The sequence below is a fragment of the Petromyzon marinus genome, chromosome 26, assembly GCF_048934315.1.
Source record: "Petromyzon marinus isolate PM22_M1 ecotype Great Lakes invasive population chromosome 26, UKy_Petmar_22M1.pri1.0, whole genome shotgun sequence".
NCBI lineage: Eukaryota > Metazoa > Chordata > Hyperoartia > Petromyzontiformes > Petromyzontidae > Petromyzon > Petromyzon marinus.
In genome coordinates this window covers 12,137,752-12,153,098 of record NC_133692.1, presented here as the reverse complement: position 1 = coordinate 12,153,098, position 15,347 = coordinate 12,137,752, and the positions used below count along the sequence as shown (strand labels likewise).

Genomic DNA, 15,347 nt, shown 5'->3' with positions numbered 1-15,347 from the left:
AGTCAACATTATCCAGAATGCTATGGAGAATTTTATCCGTAAACTATGCCTTAGCTCACAAAATTTGAAATTTCCAAAAAAGTGTATATTTTCGTAACGTGTTATTTGTAGTTTTTTAAACGACAGTGTTTATTTTTAAAATAATTTTTAAGTATCGCCACGTAAAAGATTTATAATGCCCATAGAGTAGAGGTACAGGGTATTTGTTCATATAGGGATAGTGGAAGCAGGCCAACTCATACTTACCTGACAGGGGAGGCACCATGATCATGTAGGTGGTCCTCCCAGGGTGAGGCTCATCCATTGCACTGCGGGTGGGTTGACCCCTGCGATTTCCCCAAATGCGGGAAACTCGACTGTATAATTTGTGATACTGGGGGACTGCGTTCGCGCTATCCCCCGAATATTTAAGGAAAAAATAGGTTTGCTGTGCTTTATGAATATCGATAAGATCTGTAATCTCATGTGAATCTTAGTACCTAATCACTCTCTCCCTAATCCCTCTCTCCCTAATCCCCCATTAATGCATCTGAGGTTCTTGCGTCCGGGGGTGGAATTCCTTTCCAGCTCAGACCCTGCTTGCTTGCCCATCGCCACATATATAGCCTTGTTGTAGCTGCTTTCTCGCAAGTTCAACAGTTCCTCTGCTAGATTATATTTTTTCCGCCTGAGGACGACTGCTTGTGTTGCGATCGACATGTCGTGATTTATTTTATTTCATACCTACGTGGCTTTACCGAAATAACCAAAGAGTATAGATAACACAGTCAAATTATCCATAATAGAGGTTTGTTGGGTGGTTGGCGGGTTTAACGACACATTTATATATTGACGAGATCTAACCCAAAACACCTCTATTTTGGATGATATTGGTCCCGAAGCCTACGTGTAATAATTACATTATTTTTGATTCAGCCTTGCAAACCAGATTTGTTGGTGATTGGCCAGTGCCATGGTGAAAAGCTGATCATCTTGTTGGTTTAACACGCAAAAAATACTGTGAAAACAAATTCAGCGCAATTTACTAAACACCTTATGCTTTGCTATCACAGGCTATGAGTTATATCGGTTGATAATAATGTTTATGAAAATAAGAACGGTGCCTTTTTATAGTCGTGGCATATTAAAAATGCCATTACTTCCTTAACTCTTAAATGGAAACTATATCTTGAGTCAACATTACCCAGAATGCTATGGAGAATTTTATCCGTAAACTATGCCTTAGCTCACAAAATTTGAAATTTCCAAAAAAGTGTATATTTTCGTAACGTGTTATTTGTAGTTTTTTAAACGACAGTGTTTATTTTTAAAATAATTTTTAAGTATCGCCACGTAAAAGATTTATAATGCCCATAGAGTAGAGGTACAGGGTATTTGTTCATATAGGGATAGTGGAAGCAGGCCAACTCATACTTACCTGACAGGGGAGGCACCATGATCATGTAGGTGGTCCTCCTATGGTGAGGCTCATCCATTGCACTGCGGGTGGGTTGACCCCTGCGATTTCCCCAAATGTGGGAAACTCGACTGTATAATTTGTGATACTGGGGGACTGCGTTCGCGCTATCCCCCGAATATTTAAGGAAAAAATAGGTTTGCTGTGCTTTATGAATATCGATAAGATCTGTAATCTCATGTGAATCTTAGTTCCTAATCACTCTCTCCCTAATCCCCCATTAATGCATCTGAGGTTCTTGCGTCCGGGGGTGGAATTCCTTTCCAGCTCAGACCCTGCTTGCTTGCCCATCGCCACATATATAGCCTTGTTGTAGCTGCTTTCTCGCAAGTTCAACAGTTCCTCTGCTAGATTATATTTTTTCCGCCTGAGGACGACTGCTTGTGTTGCGATCGACATGTCGTGATTTATTTTATTTCATACCTACGTGGCTTTACCGAAATAACCAAAGAGTATAGATAATACAGTCAAATTATCCATAATAGAGGTTTGTTGGGTGGTTGGCGGGTTTAACGACACATATATTGACGAGATCTAACCCAAAACACCTCTATTTTGGATGATATTGGTCCCGAAAGCCTACGTGTAATAATTACATTATTTTTGATTCAGCCTTGCAAACCAGATTTGTTGGTGATTGGCCAGTGGCATGGTGAAAAGCTGATCATCTTGCTGGTTTAACACGCAAAAAATACTGTGAAAACAAATTCAGCGCAATTTACTAAACACCTTATGCTTTTCTGTCACAGGCTATGAGTTATATCGGTTGATAATAATGTTTATGAAAATAAAAACGGTGCCTTTTTATAGTCGTGGTATATAAAAAAATGCCATTACTTCCTTAACTCTTAAATGGCAACTATATCTTGAGTCAACATTACCCAGAATGCTATGGAGAATTTTATCCGTAAACTATGCCTTAGCTCACAAAATTTGAAATTTCCAAAAAAGTGTATATTTTCGTAACGTGTTATTTGTAGTTTTTTAAACGACAGTGTTTATTTTTAAAATAATTTTTAAGTATCGCCACGTAAAAGATTTATAATGCCCATAGAGTAGAGGTACAGGGTATTTGTTCATATAGGGATAGTGGAAGCAGGCCAACTCATACTTACCTGACAGGGGAGGCACCATGATCATGTAGGTGGTCCTCCCAGGGTGAGGCTCATCCATTGCACTGCGGGTGGGTTGACCCCTGCGATTTCCCCAAATGCGGGAAACTCGACTGTATAATTTGTGATACTGGGGGACTGCGTTCGCGCTATCCCCCGAATATTTAAGGAAAAAATAGGTTTGCTGTGCTTTATGAATATCGATAAGATCTGTAATCTCATGTGAATCTTAGTACCTAATCACTCTCTCCCTAATCCCTCTCTCCCTAATCCCCCATTAATGCATCTGAGGTTCTTGCGTCTGGGGGTGGAATTCCTTTCCAGCTCAGACCCTGCTTGCTTGCCCATCGCCACATATATAGCCTTGTTGTAGCTGCTTTCTCGCAAGTTCAACAGTTACTTTGCTAGATTATATTTTTTCCGCCTGAGGACGACTGCTTGTGTTGCGATCGACATGTCGTGATTTATTTTATTTCATACCTACGTGGCTTTACCGAAATTACCAAAGAGTATAGATAACACAGTCAAATTATCCATAATAGAGGTTTGTTGGGTGGTTGGCGGGTTTAACGACACATATATTGACGAGATCTAACCCAAAACACCTCTATTTTGGATGATATTGGTCCCGAAGCCTACGTGTAATAATTACATTATTTTTGATTCAGCCTTGCAAACCAGATTTGTTGGTGATTGGCCAGTGCCATGTTGAAAAGCTGATCATCTTGTTGGTTTAACACGCAAAAAATACTGTGAAAACAAATTCAGCGCAATTTACTAAACACCTTATGCTTTGCTATCACAGGCTATGAGTTATATCGGTTGATAATAATGTTTATGAAAATAAGAACGGTGCCTTTTTATAGTCGTGGCATATAAAAAATGCCATTACTTCCTTAACTCTTAAATGGAAACTATATCTTGAGTCAACATTACCCAGAATGCTATGGAGAATTTTATCCGTAAACTATGCCTTAGCTCACAAAATTTGAAATTTCCAAAAAAGTGTATATTTTCGTAACGTGTTATTTGTAGTTTTTTAAACGACAGTGTTTATTTTTAAAATAATTTTTAAGTATCGCCACGTAAAAGATTTATAATGCCCATAGAGTAGAGGTACAGGGTATTTGTTCATATAGGGATAGTGGAAGCAGGCCAACTCATACTTACCTGACAGGGGAGGCACCATGATCATGTAGGTGGTCCTCCCAGGGTGAGGCTCATCCATTGCACTGCGGGTGGGTTGACCCCTGCGATTTCCCCAAATGCGGGAAACTCGACTGTATAATTTGTGATACTGGGGGACTGCGTTCGCGCTATCCCCCGAATATTTAAGGAAAAAATAGGTTTGCTGTGCTTTATGAATATCGATAAGATCTGTAATCTCATGTGAATCTTAGTACCTAATCACTCTCTCCCTAATCCCTCTCTCCCTAATCCCCCATTAATGCATCTGAGGTTCTTGCGTCCGGGGGTGGAATTCCTTTCCAGCTCAGACCCTGCTTGCTTGCCCATCGCCACATATATAGCCTTGTTGTAGCTGCTTTCTCGCAAGTTCAACAGTTCCTCTGCTAGATTATATTTTTTCCGCCTGAGGACGACTGCTTGTGTTGCGATCGACATGTCGTGATTTATTTTATTTCATACCTACGTGGCTTTACCGAAATAACCAAAGAGTATAGATAACACAGTCAAATTATCCATAATAGAGGTTTGTTGGGTGGTTGGCGGGTTTAACGACACATTTATATATTGACGAGATCTAACCCAAAACACCTCTATTTTGGATGATATTGGTCCCGAAGCCTACGTGTAATAATTACATTATTTTTGATTCAGCCTTGCAAACCAGATTTGTTGGTGATTGGCCAGTGCCATGGTGAAAAGCTGATCATCTTGTTGGTTTAACACGCAAAAAATACTGTGAAAACAAATTCAGCGCAATTTACTAAACACCTTATGCTTTGCTATCACAGGCTATGAGTTATATCGGTTGATAATAATGTTTATGAAAATAAGAACGGTGCCTTTTTATAGTCGTGGCATATAAAAAATGCCATTACTTCCTTAACTCTTAAATGGAAACTATATCTTGAGTCAACATTACCCAGAATGCTATGGAGAATTTTATCCGTAAACTATGCCTTAGCTCACAAAATTTGAAATTTCCAAAAAAGTGTATATTTTCGTAACGTGTTATTTGTAGTTTTTTAAACGACAGTGTTTATTTTTAAAATAATTTTTAAGTATCGCCACGTAAAAGATTTATAATGCCCATAGAGTAGAGGTACAGGGTATTTGTTCATATAGGGATAGTGGAAGCAGGCCAACTCATACTTACCTGACAGGGGAGGCACCATGATCATGTAGGTGGTCCTCCTATGGTGAGGCTCATCCATTGCACTGCGGGTGGGTTGACCCCTGCGATTTCCCCAAATGTGGGAAACTCGACTGTATAATTTGTGATACTGGGGGACTGCGTTCGCGCTATCCCCCGAATATTTAAGGAAAAAATAGGTTTGCTGTGCTTTATGAATATCGATAAGATCTGTAATCTCATGTGAATCTTAGTTCCTAATCACTCTCTCCCTAATCCCCCATTAATGTAACTGAGGTTCTTGCGTCCGGGGGTGGAATTCCTTTCCAGCTCAGATCCTGCTTGCTTGCCCATCGCCACATATATAGCCTTGTTGTAGCTGCTTTCTCGCAAGTTCAACAGTTCCACTGCTGGATTATATTTTTTCCGCCTGAGGACGACTGCTAGTATTGCGATCGACACGTCGTGATTTTTTTTATTTCATACCTACGTGGCTTTACCGAAATAACCAAAGAGTATAGATAACACAGTCAAATTATCCATAATAGAGGTTTGTTGGGTGGTTGGCGGGTTTAACGACACATATATTGACGAGATCTAACCCAAAACACCTCTATTTTGGATGATATTGGTCCCGAAAGCCTACGTGTAATAATTACATTATTTTTGATTCAGCCTTGCAAACCAGATTTGTTGGTGATTGGCCAGTGGCATGGTGAAAAGCTGATCATCTTGCTGGTTTAACACGCAAAAAATACTGTGAAAACAAATTCAGCGCAATTTACTAAACACCTTATGCTTTTCTGTCACAGGCTATGAGTTATATCGGTTGATAATAATGTTTATGAAAATAAAAACGGTGCCTTTTTATAGTCGTGGTATATAAAAAAATGCCATTACTTCCTTAACTCTTAAATGGCAACTATATCTTGAGTCAACATTACCCAGAATGCTATGGAGAATTTTATCCGTAAACTATGCCTTAGCTCACAAAATTTGAAATTTCCAAAAAAGTGTATATTTTCGTAACGTGTTATTTGTAGTTTTTTAAACGACAGTGTTTATTTTTAAAATAATTTTTAAGTATCGCCACGTAAAAGATTTATAATGCCCATAGAGTAGAGGTACAGGGTATTTGTTCATATAGGGATAGTGGAAGCAGGCCAACTCATACTTACCTGACAGGGGAGGCACCATGATCATGTAGGTGGTTTTTTTAGGGTGAGGCTCATCCATTGCACTGCGGGTGGGTTGACCCCTGCGATTTCCCCAAATGCGGGAAACTCGACTGTATAATTTGTGATACTGGGGGACTGCGTTCGCGCTATCCCCTGAATATTTAAGGAAAAAATAGGTTTGCTGTGCTTTATGAATATCGATAAGATCTGTAATCTCATGTGAATCTTAGTACCTAATCACTCTCTCCCTAATCCCTCTCTCCCTAATCCCCCATTAATGCATCTGAGGTTCTTGCGTCCGGGGGTGGAATTCCTTTCCAGCTCAGACCCTGCTTGCTTGCCCATCGCCACATATATTGCCTTGTTGTAGCTGCTTTCTCGCAAGTTCAACAGTTCCTCTGCTAGATTATATTTTTTCCGCCTGAGGACGACTGCTTGTGTTGCGATCGACATGTCGTGATTTATTTTATTTCATACCTACGTGGCTTTACCGAAATAACCAAAGAGTATAGATAACACAGTCAAATTATCCATAATAGAGGTTTGTTGGGTGGTTGGCGGGTTTAACGACACATTTATATATTGACGAGATCTAACCCAAAACACCTCTATTTTGGATGATATTGGTCCCGAAGCCTACGTGTAATAATTACATTATTTTTGATTCAGCCTTGCAAACCAGATTTGTTGGTGATTGGCCAGTGCCATGGTGAAAAGCTGATCATCTTGTTGGTTTAACACGCAAAAAATACTGTGAAAACAAATTCAGCGCAATTTACTAAACACCTTATGCTTTGCTATCACAGGCTATGAGTTATATCGGTTGATAATAATGTTTATGAAAATAAGAACGGTGCCTTTTTATAGTCGTGGCATATAAAAAATGCCATTACTTCCTTAACTCTTAAATGGAAACTATATCTTGAGTCAACATTACCCAGAATGCTATGGAGAATTTTATTCGTAAACTATGCCTTAGCTCACAAAATTTGAAATTTCCAAAAAAGTGTATATTTTCGTAACGTGTTATTTGTAGTTTTTTAAACGACAGTGTTTATTTTTTAAATAATTTTTAAGTATCGCCACGTAAAAGATTTATAATGCCCATAGAGTAGAGGTACAGGGTATTTGTTCATATAGGGATAGTGGAAGCAGGCCAACTCATACTTACCTGACAGGGGAGGCACCATGATCATGTAGGTGGTCCTCCCACGGTGAGGCTCATCCATTGCACTGCGGGTGGGTTGACCCCTGCGATTTCCCCAAATGTGGGAAACTCGACTGTATAATTTGTGATACTGGGGGACTGCGTTCGCGCTATCCCCCGAATATTTAAGGAAAAAATAGGTTTGCTGTGCTTTATGAATATCGATAAGATCTGTAATCTCATGTGAATCTTAGTACCTAATCACTCTCTCCCTAATCCCTCTCTCCCTAATCCCCCATTAATGCAACTGAGGTTCTTGCGTCCGGGGGTGGAATTCCTTTCCAGCTCAGACCCTGCTTGCTTGCCCATTGCCACATATATAGCCTTGTTGTAGCTGCTTTCTCGCAAGTTCGACAGTTCCACTGCTGGATTATATTTTTTTCGCCTGAAGACGACTGGATGTGTTGCGATCGACACGTCGTGATTTATTTTATTTCATACCTTCGTGGCTTTACCGAAATAACCAAAGAGTATAGATAACACAGTTAAATTATCCATAATAGAGGTTTGTTGGGTGGTTGGCGGGTTTAACGACACATTTATATATTGACGAGATCTAACCCAAAACACCTCTATTTTGGATGATATTGGTCCCGAAGCCTACGTGTAATAATTACATTATTTTTGATTCAGCCTTGCAAACCAGATTTGTTGGTGATTGGCCAGTGCCATGGTGAAAAGCTGATCATCTTGTTGGTTTAACACGCAAAAAATACTGTGAAAACAAATTCAGCGCAATTTACTAAACACCTTATGCTTTGCTATCACAGGCTATGAGTTATATCGGTTGATAATAATGTTTATGAAAATAAGAACGGTGCCTTTTTATAGTCGTGGCATATAAAAAATGCCATTACTTCCTTAACTCTTAAATGGAAACTATATCTTGAGTCAACATTACCCAGAATGCTATGGAGAATTTTATTCGTAAACTATGCCTTAGCTCACAAAATTTGAAATTTCCAAAAAAGTGTATATTTTCGTAACGTGTTATTTGTAGTTTTTTAAACGACAGTGTTTATTTTTTAAATAATTTTTAAGTATCGCCACGTAAAAGATTTATAATGCCCATAGAGTAGAGGTACAGGGTATTTGTTCATATAGGGATAGTGGAAGCAGGCCAACTCATACTTACCTGACAGGGGAGGCACCATGATCATGTAGGTGGTCCTCCCACGGTGAGGCTCATCCATTGCACTGCGGGTGGGTTGACCCCTGCGATTTCCCCAAATGTGGGAAACTCGACTGTATAATTTGTGATACTGGGGGACTGCGTTCGCGCTATCCCCCGAATATTTAAGGAAAAAATAGGTTTGCTGTGCTTTATGAATATCGATAAGATCTGTAATCTCATGTGAATCTTAGTACCTAATCACTCTCTCCCTAATCCCTCTCTCCCTAATCCCCCATTAATGCAACTGAGGTTCTTGCGTCCGGGGGTGGAATTCCTTTCCAGCTCAGACCCTGCTTGCTTGCCCATTGCCACATATATAGCCTTGTTGTAGCTGCTTTCTCGCAAGTTCGACAGTTCCACTGCTGGATTATATTTTTTTCGCCTGAAGACGACTGGATGTGTTGCGATCGACACGTCGTGATTTATTTTATTTCATACCTTCGTGGCTTTACCGAAATAACCAAAGAGTATAGATAACACAGTTAAATTATCCATAATAGAGGTTTGTTGGGTGGTTGGCGGGTTTAACGATACATTTATATATTGACGAGATCTAACTCAAAACACTTCTATTTTGGATGATATTGGTCCCGAAAGCCTACGTGTAATAAATAAATTATCTTAGATTCTGCCTTGCAAACCAGATTTGTTGGTGATTGGCCAGTGGCATGGTGAAAAGCTGATCATCTTGCTGGTTTAACACGCAAAAATACTGTGAAAACAAATTCAGCGCAATTTACTAAACACCTTATGCTTTGCTGTCACAGGCTATGAGTTATATCGGTTGATAATAATGTTTATGAAAATAAGAACGGTGCCTTTTTATAGTCGTGGCATATAAAAAAAATGCCATTACTTCCTTAACTCTTAAATGGCAACTATATCTTGAGTCAACATTACCCAGAATGCTATGGAGAATTTTATCCGTAAACTATGCCTTAGCTCACAAAATTTGAAATTTCCAAAAAAGTGTATATTTTAGTAACGTGTTATTTGTAGTTTTTTAAACGACAGTGTTTATTTTTTAAATAATTTTTAAGTATCGCCACGTAAAAGATTTATAATGCCCATAGAGTAGAGGTACAGGGTATTTGTTCATATAGGGATAGTGGAAGCAAGCCAACTCATACTTATTTGATAGGGGAGGCACCATGATCATGTAGGTGGTCCTCCCAGGGTGAGGCTCATCCATTGCACTGCGGGTGGGTTGACCCCTGCGATTTCCCCAAATGCGGGAAACTCGACTGTATAATTTGTGATACTGGGGGACTGCGTTCGCGCTATCCCCCGAATATTTAAGGAAAAAATAGGTTTGCTGTGCTTTATGAATATCGATAAGATCTGTAATCTCATGTGAATCTTAGTACCTAATCACTCTCTCCCTAATCCCTCTCTCCCTAATCCCCCATTAATGCAACTGAGGTTCTTGCGTCCGGGGGTGGAATTCCTTTCCAGCTCAGACCCTGCTTGCTTGCCCATTGCCACATATATAGCCTTGTTGTAGCTGCTTTCTCGGAAGTTCAACAGTTCCTCTGCTGGATTATATTTTTTCCGCCTGAGGACGACTGCTTGTGTTGCGATCGACATGTCGTGATTTATTTTATTTCATACCTACGTGGCTTTACCGAAATAACCAAAGAGTATAGATAACACAGTCAAATTATCCATAATAGAGGTTTGTTGGGTGGTTGGCGGGTTTAACGACACATTTATATATTGACGAGATCTAACCCAAAACACCTCTATTTTGGATGATATTGGTCCCGAAAGCCTATGTGTAATAATTACATTATTTTTTATTCAGCCTTGCAAACCAGATTTGTTGGTGATTGGCCAGTGGCATGGTGAAAAGCTGATCATCTTGCTGGTTTAACACGCAAAAAATACTGTGAAAACAAATTCAGCGCAATTTACTAAACACCTTATGCTTTGCTGTCACAGGCTATGAGTTATATCGGTTGATAATAATGTTTATGAAAATAAGAACGGTGCCTTTTTATAGTCGTGGCATATAAAAAAAAATGCCATTACTTCCTTAACTCTTAAATGGCAACTATATCTTGAGTCAACATTACCCAGAATGCTATGGAGAATTTTATCCATAAACTATGCCTTAGCTCACAAAATTTGAAATTTCCAAAAAAGTGTATATTTTAGTAACGTGTTATTTGTATTTTTTAAACGATAGTGTTTATTTTTTTAATCATTTTTAAGTATCGCCACGTAAAAGATTTATAATGCCCATAGAGTAGAGGTACAGGGTATTTGTTCATAGAGGGATAGTGGAAGCAGGCCAACTCATACTTACCTGACAGGGTAGGCACCATGATCATGTAGGTGGTCCTCCCAGGGTGAGGCTCATCCATTGCACTGCGGGTGGGTTGACCCCTGCGATTTCCCCAAATGCGGGAAACTCGACTGTATAATTTGTGATACTGGGGGACTGCGATCGCGCTATCCCCCGAATATTTAAGGAAAAAATAGGTTTGCTGTGCTTTATGAATATCGATGAGATCTGTAACCTCATGTGAATCTTAGTACCTAATCACTCTCTCCCTAATCCCTCTCTCCCTAATCCCCCATTAATGCAACTGAGTTTCTTGTGTCCGGGGGGTGGAATTCTTTTCCAGCTCAGACCCTGCTTGCTTGCCCATCGCCACATATATAGCCTTGTTGTAGCTGCTTTCTCGCAAGTTCAACAGTTCCTCTGCTGGATTAAATTTTTTCCGCCTGAGGACGACTGCTTGTGTTGCGATCGACATGTCGTGATTTATTTTATTTCATACCTACGTGGCTTTACCGAAATAACCAAAGAGTATAGATAACACAGTCAAATTATCCATAATAGAGGTTTGTTGGGTGGTTGGCGGGTTTAACGACACATTTATATATTGACGAGATCTAACCCAAAACACCTCTATTTTGGATGATATTGGTCCCGAAAGCCTACGTGTAATAATTACATTATTTTTGATTCAGCCTTGCAAACCAGATTTGTTGGTGATTGGCCAGTGGCATGGTGAAAAGCTGATCATCTTGCTGGTTTAACACGCAAAAAATACTGTGAAAACAAATTCAGCGCAATTTACTAAATACCTTATGCTTTGCTGTCACAGGCTATGAGTTATATCGGTTGATAATAATGTTTATGAAAATAAGAACGGTGCCTTTTTATAGTCGTGGCATATAAAAAAAATGCCATTACTTCCTTAACTCTTAAATGGCAACTATATCTTGAGTCAACATTACCCAGAATGCTATGGAGAATTTTATCCGTAAACTATGCCTTAGCTCACAAAATTTGAAATTTCCAAAAAAGTGTATATTTTAGTAACGTGTTATTTGTAGTTTTTTAAACGACAGTGTTTATTTTTTTAATCATTTTTAAGTATCGCCACGTAAAAGATTTATAGGGACAGTGGAAGCAGGCCAACTCGTACTTACCTGACAGGGGAGGCACCATGATCATGTAGGTGGTCCTCCCAGGGTGAGGCTCATGCATTGCACTGCGGGTGGGTTGACCCCTGCGATTTCCCCAAATGCGGGAAACTCGACTGTGTAATTTGTGATACTGGGGGACTGCGTTCGCGCTATCCCCCGAATATTTAAGGAAAAAATAGGTTTGCTGTGCTTTATGAATATCGATGAGATCTGTAACCTCATGTGAATCTTAGTACCTAATCACTCTCTCCCTAATCCCTCTCTCCCTAATCCCCCATTAATGCAACTGAGGTTCTTGCGTCCGGGGGTGGAATTCTTTTCCAGCTCAGACCCTGCTTGCTTGCCCATCGCCACATATATAGCCTTGTTGTAGCTGCTTTCTCGCAAGTTCAACAGTTCCTCTGCTGGATTAAATTTTTTCCGCCTAAGGACGACTGCTTGTGTTGCGATCGACATGTCGTGATTTATTTTATTTCATACCTACGTGGCTTTACCGAAATAACCAAAGAGTATAGATAACACAGTCAAATTATCCATAATAGAGGTTTGTTGGGTGGTTGGCGGGTTTAACGACACATTTATATATTGACGAGATCTAACCCAAAACACCTCTATTTTGGATGATATTGGTCCCGAAAGCCTACGTGTAATAATTACATTATTTTTGATTCAGCCTTGCAAACCAGATTTGTTGGTGATTGGCCAGTGGCATGGTGAAAAGCTGATCATCTTGCTGGTTTAACACGCAAAAAATACTGTGAAAACAAATTCAGCGCAATTTATTAAACACCTTATGCTTTGCTGTCACAGGCTATGAGTTATATCGGTTGATAATAATGTTCATGAAAATAAGAACGGTGCCTTTTTATAGTCGTGGCATATAAAAAAATGCCATTACTTCCTTAACTCTTAAATGGCAACTATATCTTGAGTCAACATTACCCAGAATGCTATGGAGAATTTTATCCGTAAACTATGCCTTAGCTCACAAAATTTGAAATTTCCAAAAAAGTGTATATTTTAGTAACGTGTTATTTGTAGTTTTTTAAACGACAGTGTTTATTTTTTTAATCATTTTTAAGTATCGCCACGTAAAAGATTTATAGGGACAGTGGAAGCAGGCCAACTCGTACTTACCTGACAGGGGAGGCACCATGATCATGTAGGTGGTCCTCCCAGGGTGAGGCTCATCCATTGCACTGCGGGTGGGTTGACCCCTGCGATTTCCCCAAATGCGGGAAACTCGACTGTGTAATTTGTGATACTGGGGGACTGCGTTCGCGCTATCCCCCGAATATTTAAGGAAAAAATAGGTTTGCTGTGCTTTATGAATATCGATGAGATCTGTAACCTCATGTGAATCTTAGTACCTAATCACTCTCTCCCTAATCCCTCTCTCCCTAATCCCCCATTAATGCAACTGAGGTTCTTGCGTCCGGGGGTGGACTTCTTTTCCAGCTCAGACCCTGCTTGCTTGCCCATCGCCACATATATAGCCTTGTTGTAGCTGCTTTCTCGCAAGTTCAACAGTTCCTCTGCTGGATTATATTTTTTCCGCCTAAGGACGACTGCTTGTGTTGCGATCGACATGTCGTGATTTATTTTATTTCATACCTACGTGGCTTTACCGAAATAACCAAAGAGTATAGATAACACAGTCAAATTATCCATAATAGAGGTTTGTTGGGTGGTTGGCGGGTTTAACGACACATTTATATATTGACGAGATCTAACCCAAAACACCTCTATTTTGGATGATATTGGTCCCGAAAGCCTACGTGTAATAATTACATTATTTTTGATTCAGCCTTGCAAACCAGATTTGTTGGTGATTGGCCAGTGGCATGGTGAAAAGCTGATCATCTTGCTGGTTTAACACGCAAAAAATACTGTGAAAACAAATTCAGCGCAATTTATTAAACACCTTATGCTTTGCTGTCACAGGCTATGAGTTATATCGGTTGATAATAATGTTCATGAAAATAAGAACGGTGCCTTTTTATAGTCGTGGCATATAAAAAAAATGCCATTACTTCCTTAACTCTTAAATGGCAACTATATCTTGAGTCAACATTACCCAGAATGCTATGGAGAATTTTATCCGTAAACTATGCCTTAGCTCACAAAATTTGAAATTTCCAAAAAAGTGTATATTTTAGTAACGTGTTATTTGTAGTTTTTTAAACGACAGTGTTTATTTTTTTAATCATTTTTAAGTATCGCCACGTAAAAGATTTATAATGCCCATAGAGTAGAGGTACAGGGTATTTGTTCATATAGGGACAGTGGAAGCAGGCCAACTCATACTTACCTGACAGGGGAGGCACCATGATTATGTAGGTGGTCCTCCCAGGGTGAGGCTCATGCATTGCACTGTGGGTGGGTTGACCCCTGCGATTTCCCCAAATGCGGGAAACTCGACTGTATAATTTGTGATACTGGGGGACTGCGTTCGCGCTATCCCCCGAATATTTAAGGAAAAAATAGGTTTGCTGTGCTTTATGAATATCGATGAGATCTGTAACCTTATGTGAATCTTAGTACCTAATCACTCTCTCCCTAATCCCTCTCTCCCTAATCCCCCATTAATGCAACTGAGGTTCTTGCGTCCGGGGGTGGAATTCTTTTCCAGCTCAGATCCTGCTTGCTTGCCCATCGCCACATATATAGCCTTGTTGTAGCTGCTTTCTCGCAAGTTCAACAGTTCCTCTGCTGGATTATATTTTTTCCGCCTGAGGACGACTGCTTGTGTTGCGATCGACATGTCGTGATTTATTTTATTTCATACCTACGTGGCTTTACCGAAATAACCAAAGAGTATAGATAACACAGTCAAATTATCCATAATAGCGGTTTGTTGGGTGGTTGGCGGGTTTAACGACACATTTATATATTGACGAGATCTAACCCAAAACACCTCTATTTTGGATGATATTGGTCCCGAAAGCCTACGTGTAATAATTACATTATTTTTTATTCAGCCTTGCAAACCAGATTTGTTGGTGATTGGCCAGTGGCATGGTGAAAAGCTGATCATCTTGCTGGTTTAACACGCAAAAAATACTGTGAAAACAAATTCAGCGCAATTTATTAAACACCTTATGCTTTGCTGTCACAGGCTATGAGTTATATCGGTTGATAATAATGTTTATGAAAATAAGAACGGTGCCTTTTTATAGTCGTGGCATATAAAAAAATGCCATTACTTCCTTAACTCTTAAATGGCAACTATATCTTGAGTCAACATTACCCAGAATGCTATGGAGAATTTTATCCGTAAACTATGCCTTAGTTCAAAAAAATTGAAATTTCCAAATAAGTGTATATTTTCGAACGTGCTATTTGTAGTTTTTTAAACGACAGTGTTTATTTTTTTAATCATTTTTAAGTATCGCCACGTAAAAGATTTATAATGCCCATAGAGTAGAGGTACAGGGTATTTGTTCATATAGGGATAGTGGA

General features: G+C 39.5%; 13 non-coding genes across 13 annotated transcripts; all 13 read left to right on the top strand.

The window, feature by feature from the left end:
- Positions 1-238: 238 nt before the first annotated feature.
- LOC116946373 (U1 spliceosomal RNA) lies at positions 239-402 on the top strand. The gene has a single exon (XR_004403531.2). It is a non-coding gene; the product is annotated as a U1 spliceosomal RNA (small nuclear RNA).
- Positions 403-1,409: 1,007 nt separating this feature from the next.
- Positions 1,410-1,573, top strand: LOC116946345 (U1 spliceosomal RNA). Its single transcript, XR_004403514.2, has one exon. It is a non-coding gene; the product is annotated as a U1 spliceosomal RNA (small nuclear RNA).
- Positions 1,574-2,563: 990 nt separating this feature from the next.
- Positions 2,564-2,727, top strand: LOC116946312 (U1 spliceosomal RNA). The gene has a single exon (XR_004403482.2). It is a non-coding gene; the product is annotated as a U1 spliceosomal RNA (small nuclear RNA).
- A 1,003-nt stretch (positions 2,728-3,730) lies between these two features.
- Positions 3,731-3,894, top strand: LOC116946375 (U1 spliceosomal RNA). The gene has a single exon (XR_004403533.2). It is a non-coding gene; the product is annotated as a U1 spliceosomal RNA (small nuclear RNA).
- Positions 3,895-4,901: 1,007 nt separating this feature from the next.
- LOC116946316 (U1 spliceosomal RNA) lies at positions 4,902-5,065 on the top strand. Its single transcript, XR_004403486.2, has one exon. It is a non-coding gene; the product is annotated as a U1 spliceosomal RNA (small nuclear RNA).
- Positions 5,066-6,055: 990 nt separating this feature from the next.
- On the top strand, positions 6,056-6,219 carry LOC142929207 (U1 spliceosomal RNA). Its single transcript, XR_012945429.1, has one exon. It is a non-coding gene; the product is annotated as a U1 spliceosomal RNA (small nuclear RNA).
- Positions 6,220-7,226: 1,007 nt separating this feature from the next.
- On the top strand, positions 7,227-7,390 carry LOC116946336 (U1 spliceosomal RNA). The gene has a single exon (XR_004403507.2). It is a non-coding gene; the product is annotated as a U1 spliceosomal RNA (small nuclear RNA).
- Positions 7,391-8,397: 1,007 nt separating this feature from the next.
- LOC142929201 (U1 spliceosomal RNA) lies at positions 8,398-8,561 on the top strand. Its single transcript, XR_012945423.1, has one exon. It is a non-coding gene; the product is annotated as a U1 spliceosomal RNA (small nuclear RNA).
- Positions 8,562-9,570: 1,009 nt separating this feature from the next.
- LOC142929205 (U1 spliceosomal RNA) lies at positions 9,571-9,734 on the top strand. Its single transcript, XR_012945427.1, has one exon. It is a non-coding gene; the product is annotated as a U1 spliceosomal RNA (small nuclear RNA).
- Positions 9,735-10,744: 1,010 nt separating this feature from the next.
- Positions 10,745-10,908, top strand: LOC142929206 (U1 spliceosomal RNA). The gene has a single exon (XR_012945428.1). It is a non-coding gene; the product is annotated as a U1 spliceosomal RNA (small nuclear RNA).
- Positions 10,909-11,880: 972 nt separating this feature from the next.
- LOC142929209 (U1 spliceosomal RNA) lies at positions 11,881-12,044 on the top strand. Its single transcript, XR_012945431.1, has one exon. It is a non-coding gene; the product is annotated as a U1 spliceosomal RNA (small nuclear RNA).
- A 970-nt stretch (positions 12,045-13,014) lies between these two features.
- Positions 13,015-13,178, top strand: LOC116946340 (U1 spliceosomal RNA). Its single transcript, XR_004403510.2, has one exon. It is a non-coding gene; the product is annotated as a U1 spliceosomal RNA (small nuclear RNA).
- Positions 13,179-14,188: 1,010 nt separating this feature from the next.
- LOC142929208 (U1 spliceosomal RNA) lies at positions 14,189-14,352 on the top strand. The gene has a single exon (XR_012945430.1). It is a non-coding gene; the product is annotated as a U1 spliceosomal RNA (small nuclear RNA).
- Positions 14,353-15,347: the final 995 nt, after the last annotated feature.